The sequence below is a fragment of the Rattus norvegicus genome, chromosome Y, assembly GCF_021556685.1.
Source record: "Rattus norvegicus strain SHRSP/BbbUtx chromosome Y, alternate assembly SHRSP_T2T, whole genome shotgun sequence".
In the NCBI taxonomy this organism is placed as follows: domain Eukaryota; kingdom Metazoa; phylum Chordata; class Mammalia; order Rodentia; family Muridae; genus Rattus; species Rattus norvegicus.
In genome coordinates this window covers 59,292,817-59,301,142 of record NC_141555.1, presented here as the reverse complement: position 1 = coordinate 59,301,142, position 8,326 = coordinate 59,292,817, and the positions used below count along the sequence as shown (strand labels likewise).

At 46.4% G+C, this 8,326-nt stretch overlaps 1 pseudogene; it reads right to left on the bottom strand.

Moving 5' to 3' along the window:
- Positions 1-3,176: 3,176 nt before the first annotated feature.
- Positions 3,177-3,753, bottom strand: LOC134484374 (large ribosomal subunit protein eL19-like; annotated as a pseudogene).
- Between the last annotated feature and the right edge of the window lie 4,573 nt (positions 3,754-8,326).

Sequence of the window (8,326 nt, the reverse complement as noted above, 5' to 3'; positions counted from 1 at the left end):
CCTGTCCTAAGCTTCCCTGATTCTGTCACATGCAGCTCTTCAGCTTGACATCATAAACTGGAGGGGAAGAGAGCTTGGAGCTCATTACCATGGGTGTCTTGGAAAGTTTGGGGGTGAGTTCTGCATTAATAAAGCCTCATTTGAATAATGAGCTTATGCTATTTATTTTCTTGGAGAGCTGCTCTGAGGGAAGCAGAGAGGCTTCTCCTATAGGAAGCCTGGTGGCCCATGGGCCCGAGGTCCATCACTTGGGGGAAGGAGGGGGATGCAAGAATGCTATTTTAAAATCTCTGTTATTGAAGGAAACACCCGGAACTGGAACTTTGTGGGGCGGTTTGTCAGCTGTTTCTGTGAGAAAAGGCCTGGGATCAGCCAACATCTTCTCCTGTCTTTCAACGCTGCTCTCTGCCGTGCATAGGAGATGGTCTAAAATCTGCCCATCTCATCTCCCCAAACCATGTGCTCTTCTTCATTTTTTATGGGAATGAGTAGAATGGTGGTCAACATGGGATCATGTGGCTACCTTAGTGGTCATGAGGGGGACTCCACAGGAAGAGAGGTGTTCTCACACCAAACACCCAGATCTGCCTGATCTTGCCCTGGGTGCTTAAAAAGGATGGCATTTCTGCACCAAAAAGCAATGATTCCTCTGTACATATGGATATTTAAATCTGATCGGGGCTCATGATCTAGTCTAGGTAAAACAAGCATCCTATGTGCCTTTTCTCTGTGATTTTTTTTTTTTTTTTTTTGCAATTGGCTGGGCAGAGTGACATCATCTCTCATGTGGTACAGGAAGACACCAGCCAGATTCTTCCATCTCTGTAATTAAATCACATACCTTCATGCCTTTGGCTGCACCCAGCAATCTTCCTTCCCGGAACTACTTGCCCATCTGTCTAGGCCAGAGTTCAGAGCCATAAACAAAAGTACAGAAGGCTCATGCCTAATTCTGTTGAGTGTGCGGCTCAAGAACTCACACATGTGGGCACTTACGAGGCTGCACACTGGAGCTGCACACACTTAACATTATGATATTGCAGAGGATGGAAGGGGCTGTGCACACATGCCAATTTCATACTTCAGGGTGAGAAAGGACTTCATGTTCTTGGGGTGTTGGAGCCACCAAGACCCAATGAATGTTCTTCATGCAAACATCATGAGTCTTTAAGCAAGACTTTAAAAGAAGGGTGCAATTATCATATATGTGAAGAGACCCTGTGGTGGTTTGAATGTGCACTGCCCAGGAAATGGCACTATTAGGAGGTTGGCCTTCTTGGAGGAGGAGTCTCCCTGTGGGGGTGAGTTCTTGAAATCCTTCTCCCAGCCATGTGGGAGACAGTCTGCTCCTGGCTTCTTTTAGATGAAGATGGAGAACTCTCAGTTCCTTCTCCAGCACCATGTCTGTCTGCACACTGCCATGCCCTCTGCCTTGATGATAATGGACTGACCCTCTAAACCTGTAATCCAGCCCTTTTTACATGTAGTCCTTGGTCATGGTGTCTCTTCTCCACAGTGGAAACCTAACTACGACCCCAGACTGGATAGTTCAGGGGATTGCTCCAATGTCCTTCGCAACATCACCCTTTTATCTTCTTCAATGGCCCAACCCAATCTCTCTCCAGTCCAGGGTGCTCCTCCAGTCTTGGTTCTCACAGGACTCCCCTATACAAGTCACTTTCCCTTAGAGTCTTCTAGTGTCTACAATACCACCAGCCATGGCATCCTCTTCATTGATAGGGTGAAGTCTATTCCCGAGGACGGGGACCAAGTCTCCCATGTGGTTTTGTAGAGTAGCAAAGCATCTCCAGGGACAGGGCACAGATTCTGGGGCTTTGAGAGACGAGTCAGCCATGAAGAACACTTCTTACTCTTGCAGAGGACCCAGGTTCTATTCCCAGCATCCATATGATGGCTCAGAGTTGAACTGTTGGCCAGTTTCAGGAGATCTAATGCCCTCTCTTGGCCTCTTCAGACATCAGGCAGGCATGTGGTGCACACAGTTCCGTGTAGCCAGAACATTCACACATTCAATATTATAAACACATCTGATTTTTAAAAGGTATGAGCTTTGTGTTATGGGCATGGGTGATGCTGAGCGTGGATACCAACAGCTCTCTTTTAAGGGGAGGAGGGACATCAGGAGTTTGGAACCCGGTGGCTGTAGGTGAGGGAGCACCGTAAGGTCATGTCAGTATAGTCCCTCCTGGTTTGGAGTGCTCATCTCACGGCTCTGATGGTGCCCATGAGGCAGAGGTCTCAGCATTGAGCTTGGGAACAGTCAGCACTGGGGGAAGGCGGCAGGGGAATGACTATGTCTTTCTTCAATACAGTGAAAGAGGTTCTTTTCCCCGTGTTTTCTGTCATCATAGAGTTCTAAAAACCCCCGTGGTCCAGATGAACTTAATTTGAAAGTCATTACAATGAAGATGGGGGGGTGTGAGCTCACAGTTTATTAAGGAAAGATTTGAGAAGCCAAGAAAAAAGTGGCAGAGTTAATATTATAAACACGATTAATGAGCAGGGTGGCTGCAAAAATTCATAAAAGAAAATAACAACACAAAACGCAGGCCCTCCTCTCTGTTGGCCCGACAGGCTTCTGACAGTGTGTCCTGATTTGTCTGTGTTAAATGGTTGAGGCTCTAGGCTTGCCCACATGGCCGATGTTGTCTCTCATCTGAACTTGACAGGATAACTTTATGTTTTTGTGTAAACACATTCCTAATGCAATAATCGCTTTAGCTGATGTGGGCTCGGGTGTTTGCCAGCCAGTTAGGGATGAAGAGGCTTAATGTGTTTCTTCCTTAAAAACAAATACAACAACAACAATGACAACAAAAGCAGCAGCAACAACACAACCCCAAAACATACAAACAAAAAACCAACAAGTTTGTATTTTTATTAAAACCACAACAACTTCATATTCACCAGGAAAGTAAACTGGAATTTCTGTTGTCTGGTGGGTACTTGTTCCTCTCTCTAGAGCGCTATTGTATTAGGGTTTACAGAGAAACAGAAATGGCAGAATGAATACACATTGTCTTAGTTAGATTTCCGTAGCTGTGAACAGACACCATAGGCAAGGTAACTCTATTTTATTTTAAGGCTTGTTTTATTTTAGTGACTGATCATGTGAGGCCACAGTGAGGTCACTATGCACAGACGTGAAGGAAGCTTTATTTCTTGGTCTCCTCGTCCTTGGACAGAGTCTTGATGATCTCCTCATTCTTGGCCTGGAGGTGCTCCTCCCACGCGTTTTTGTGCTTCCTTGGTCTTAGACCTGGGAGCCTCAGCCTGGTCAGCCTGAAGCTTCTTGCGGGCCTCGTCTGCCTTTGGTTTGAGGATCTGCTCCATAAGAATCCATTGGTTTTTGGATACATTCCTTTGAACCTTCAGGTACAGGCTGTGATACATATGGCGGTCCATCTTCTTAGATTCCCAGTATCTCCTGAGAAGCCGGTGCAGGATCCTCATCCTTCTCATCCAGGTCACCCTACCAGGCACCCAAGTGTTGACAGTTCCCTTTCTCTTCCTTATGATCATATGCCTGCCCTTCAATGTGTGTTTCTGTCAGCGAGTCTGGGGATGGACAGTTACAGGCTTCCAGATTATCAGGCCATCTTCAATCAGCTTCCTGTTCAGCTGACAGGAGTTGGCATTGGCGATTTTATTGGTCTCATTGGGGTCCAACTGGACCTCCTTTTTATCACAGTGGAGCACACTAGAGGCAAGACTCTTCTGTAGCCTGAGCATGCTCATGGCTGCAGACGCAGAAGCCACGGTAACTCTTACAAAGGAAAAGGTTCCATTGCAGCTGGCTTACAGTTTCAGAGGTTCAGTCCATCATCATCATGGCAGGAATCATGGGAGCATCCAGGCAGACATGGTGCTGGAGGAGCCCAAAGTTCTTGATGCACAGACAGCAGAAAGGGATTGTCTGTACCACTGAGCATAGTTTGAGTATATACAAATCTCAAAGCAAAGCCACCAGAGTGGCACACTTCCTCCAACAAAGTCACACCTACTCCAACAAGGCCACACCCACTCCAACAAAGCCACACTTCCTCCAACAAGGCCACACCCACTCCAACAAGGCCACACCCAATCCAACAATACCACACCCAATCCAACAGGCCACACCCACTCCAAAAAGGCAACACCCAATCCAAAAATGCCACACCCACTCCAACAAGGCAACACCCACTCCAACAAGGCCACACCTACTCCAACAAGGCCACACCTACACCAAAAGGCCACACCCACTCCAACAAGGCCACACCTACTCCGACAAGCCACACCCACTCCAACAAGGCCACACCTACTTCAACAAGGCCACACAAACTCCAACAAGGCCACACATTCTCCAACAAGGCCACATCGTCTCCAACAAGGCCACACCTACTCCAACAAGGCCTCACCTACTCCAACAAGGCCACACCTACTCCAACAAGGCCACACCTACTCCAACAAGGCCACACCTACTCCAACAAGGCCACACCTTCTCCAACAAGGCCACACCCTCTCCAACAAGGCCACACCTACTCCAACAAGGCCACACCTACTCCAACAAGGTAACACCTACTCCAACAAGGCCACACCTCCTAATAGTATCACTCCTCATGGGTCAAGCATTCCAATACATGAGTCTATGGTGGCCCACTCCTATTCACACCACCAAACACATCAAAAGGTAATTTGGCTTAAGGACACTGGATAATCTAACAATGGCTGTCTCATGCAAGGGTCCTGAGAACCGCATTGGCTGCTCAGTCTATGATGCTTGATGCCTCAGCCACCTTAACCTGGTGCTGAAGGCACGTGAGTTTCCTGGAGGCGTTGGTCTTCAGTCTACAATGAGATATCAGAGAAGGTGGTTAGAATATTAGCAAACGAATGCAGCAGCCACAGGAGAGATGAACTTGCCAGTGAGAGTGAAGGCAGGCAGACAAAAATCAAAACCTCCTTCTTTCACATTCTTAAGTCTGGGTTGCCACCAGAAGGTCCCACCTACATTAGGGCAAATATTCCTGATTCAAATAACCTGATCAAGAAAATCCCTCACAAGAGTACCCAGATGCGTGCATTGTAATTGAATTCAGAGCCACTCGAGTCAGCAACGAAGATTAGTGATCATGTCTGCCAACTCTCTCATACAATTCATTTTTCTTGTTTGCTTTATATTTTGGGCCCGAGATTAACCAAGCCGTGCCACTCATATTGCTTAGCCTTGAAGCATTCATCTGCATTCTGTTCTCACTAGAAATCAAGAAGCACATTGTATGTTCACCCCTCTCCTGGCTGATCCCTGCCTCACCCAGGAACCAGCCAGCTTGCTGTCACTCCAGTCTCAGAGACTGGATGTCTGATAATGAGGCTTCAAGTCCAAGATCAGAGTCCTGCCAAATTGACTGAAGCCTGATACCTGGCTTGTAGATGGTGCATTCTGCCTATATCTTCCTGGGCTGAGAAGGTCCAGCAAGCTCTCTGCGGATTATTTTTAAACATAAGTGCACCAATAACACAGAGGAGGAGTCCATCTTTATGACTGAAGTCACACCTTCCAAAGTGCTGCTTCTCAATGATGTCATCTTTTGTGACATCTTCCTATGGGTGGGGTAGGGGAGACATTTAGATCACAGCAACCTCTACCGATGGAGATGGCTCTCCTCCAGCTTGCACCCACATCATAAGGCTTCTGTGTGGAGGCAGCACAGGCAATGTAAGTCCCAAGCATGTCCCTGTTATGTCTCCTTGGCCCTAATGTACCCTGTACCATGACCCTCACCCTGCAACAACTGCCTTTGTGTGCACCAGAGCTCAGCTTCCCTGATGTCAGGCTCATGGGATCTACCTCTATCTCCTTTTAAACCCATTTGTTAGCTAAAGAATATGGGTCAGCAGGTAAACTGCTTGCTGTACATGCATGGAGACCTGAGCCTGGATCCCCAGAGCCAACTTACAAGTCTAAGGTGGTAGCATCCACTCTGACCCCAGAATCATGGAGACAGAGACCTGGGGACCTCTAAAGTTCACTGGCCACCCCATAGTCAATGTTTTACTTAGGGTTATACTGCTAGGAACGGACACCATAACCAAGGTAACTCTTATAAAGTCAACATTTAATTGGGGTTGGCTTACAGGTTCACAGGTTCAGTCCATTACCATCAAGGTAGGAACATGGCAGCATCCAGGCAGGCACAGTGCAGGAGGAGCTGAGAGTTCTACATCTTCATCTGAAGGCTGCTAGGAGAAGACTGGCTTTCAGGTAGCTGGATGAGGGTCTTAAAGCCCACACCCACAGTAACACACTCACTCCAACAAGGCCCATCCACTCCAACAGGGCCATACCCTATAATGCTGCCAGACCTGGGCTGAACATACATGCACACACACAAACACACACACACACACACACACACACACACACACACAGACAGACACACACACACAGGCACACAGGCAATCACGCACCCAAACCATCACAGGCATCAGTTCCCAGATCCCAGTGAGAGAAGCCTACCTCAAAAACCAAGACAGGCACTGGGAAGATAGATCAGCATGCAAGGGCACTTGCCGCCAAGCCTGAGGACATGAGTTTAATCCCCAAGACTCACCAGGTGGAAGATGGGACTGAATCCTACAACATGTCCCTTGGTCTTTACATATGTGTTGTAGCATGTATGTGTCTACCTCGACAAGAAAAACTATTTCAAAGAGGAATGACACCCAAAATTGTCCTCTGACCTCTACATGCATGCACATACACAAGTCACGAGTGTACACACACACACACACACACACACACACACACACACACACACCACTTAGATGCATATGTGTGGAGATGTGTGTATATGTCTCCACATTCAGGTAGAGTCAGAGAACAACCTCAGGCCTCATACTCAGGGATGGTCTGTGTTTTTGAGACGGGGTCTCTAATTGGCCAGGAGCTTACCCATCATGCCAGCTGCGGTGGTCAGCAGATCCTGAGGATCCTGTCCTTGTTTCCCCAACTGGCAATAGAAGCTTTCTCCACTCACATTTTGATGTGGGTTCTGGGAATCAAACCCAGGTCTTCATGAGTATGAGGTGTCCTGGTTAGTTTTCACTGACATCTTGACATAACTTAGAAGAGACTTGACATAGAGTCACCAGGGAAGAGAGAACCTCAACTGAGGTGCTGCCTCCATCAGATTGGCTTGTGTCCTAATGGGTGAGAGACTGTGTCGACTGACAGGTGATGAAGCTGGGCTCACCCACTGTGGGTGTCATCATTCCTAGGCCAGGGTGTCTGGCTTCACGAGAACGTGAACTAAGCATGGGCAGGTGAGTAAGGCTGTGAGGAGTATTCCTTTGTAATTCTCTCCTCGAGGTCCTGTCTGACTGCCCACAAAAGCTGGTAAGCCAAGGTGCAGGCCAAAGAAATGTTTTCCTTCTTCAAGTTGTTTTTGGGTAGAGTGTTTTATCACAGCTGTAGAGAGGCAGACTAATATGTGAGGCAGACACTTTACTGACCTAGTGACCTGCTTATTTGCAGTCATGCATTTTAAAAGGAAAAGCTTTAGGAGTGGGAAGCAAATGGCTGACTCTTTCTAGGGTGAATACAGAAATCAGATTCCACAAAACTAGGATTTATATATATATATATATATATATATATATATATATATATATGTGTGTGTGTGTGTGTGTGTATATATATATGTGTATGTGTGTGTGTGTGTATATATATGTGTATATGTGTGTGCATATATATATGTGTATATATATATACATATACATATATATCATACATATATATGTATGTGTATGTATGTGTGTTGTTTATATATATATGTGTTTGTATGTATTGTGTATATATATATAGTATTTTGTATATATACAGTATAAAGATATCACGTGTGTGAAACTAAGTGCACACACACTAATATGTATATGTGTATTTATAAAATTATCACTGCGTTCCATGTATGTATGTTTATGTGTGCATGCATGCATGTGTGCTCATGGTCTTGGTGTGCATATGCATGCGGATATATGTGTCATGCATGTCTGTGTGCATGAAAGTGTATGTCTGTGTTGATGCTACTTAGTCTTGTCCTCCACGCCGTAACCGGCCTGCTTCTCAGTGTCACTTTAGATGGAGCTGGGTGTCGTCTCCTTCCAGTAGGAAATGATGGACCGAGAGTGAATATGATCATTGACTGGAGACCCAAGTGGGGACAGTGGGAATCTGCTGGTCCCGAAATCCAGGTTAACTTCAGCACTCCTGCCGATAACGTAACAGAGCTGTGCAGTAGTCATGGGGGTATAATTGATCATTCCC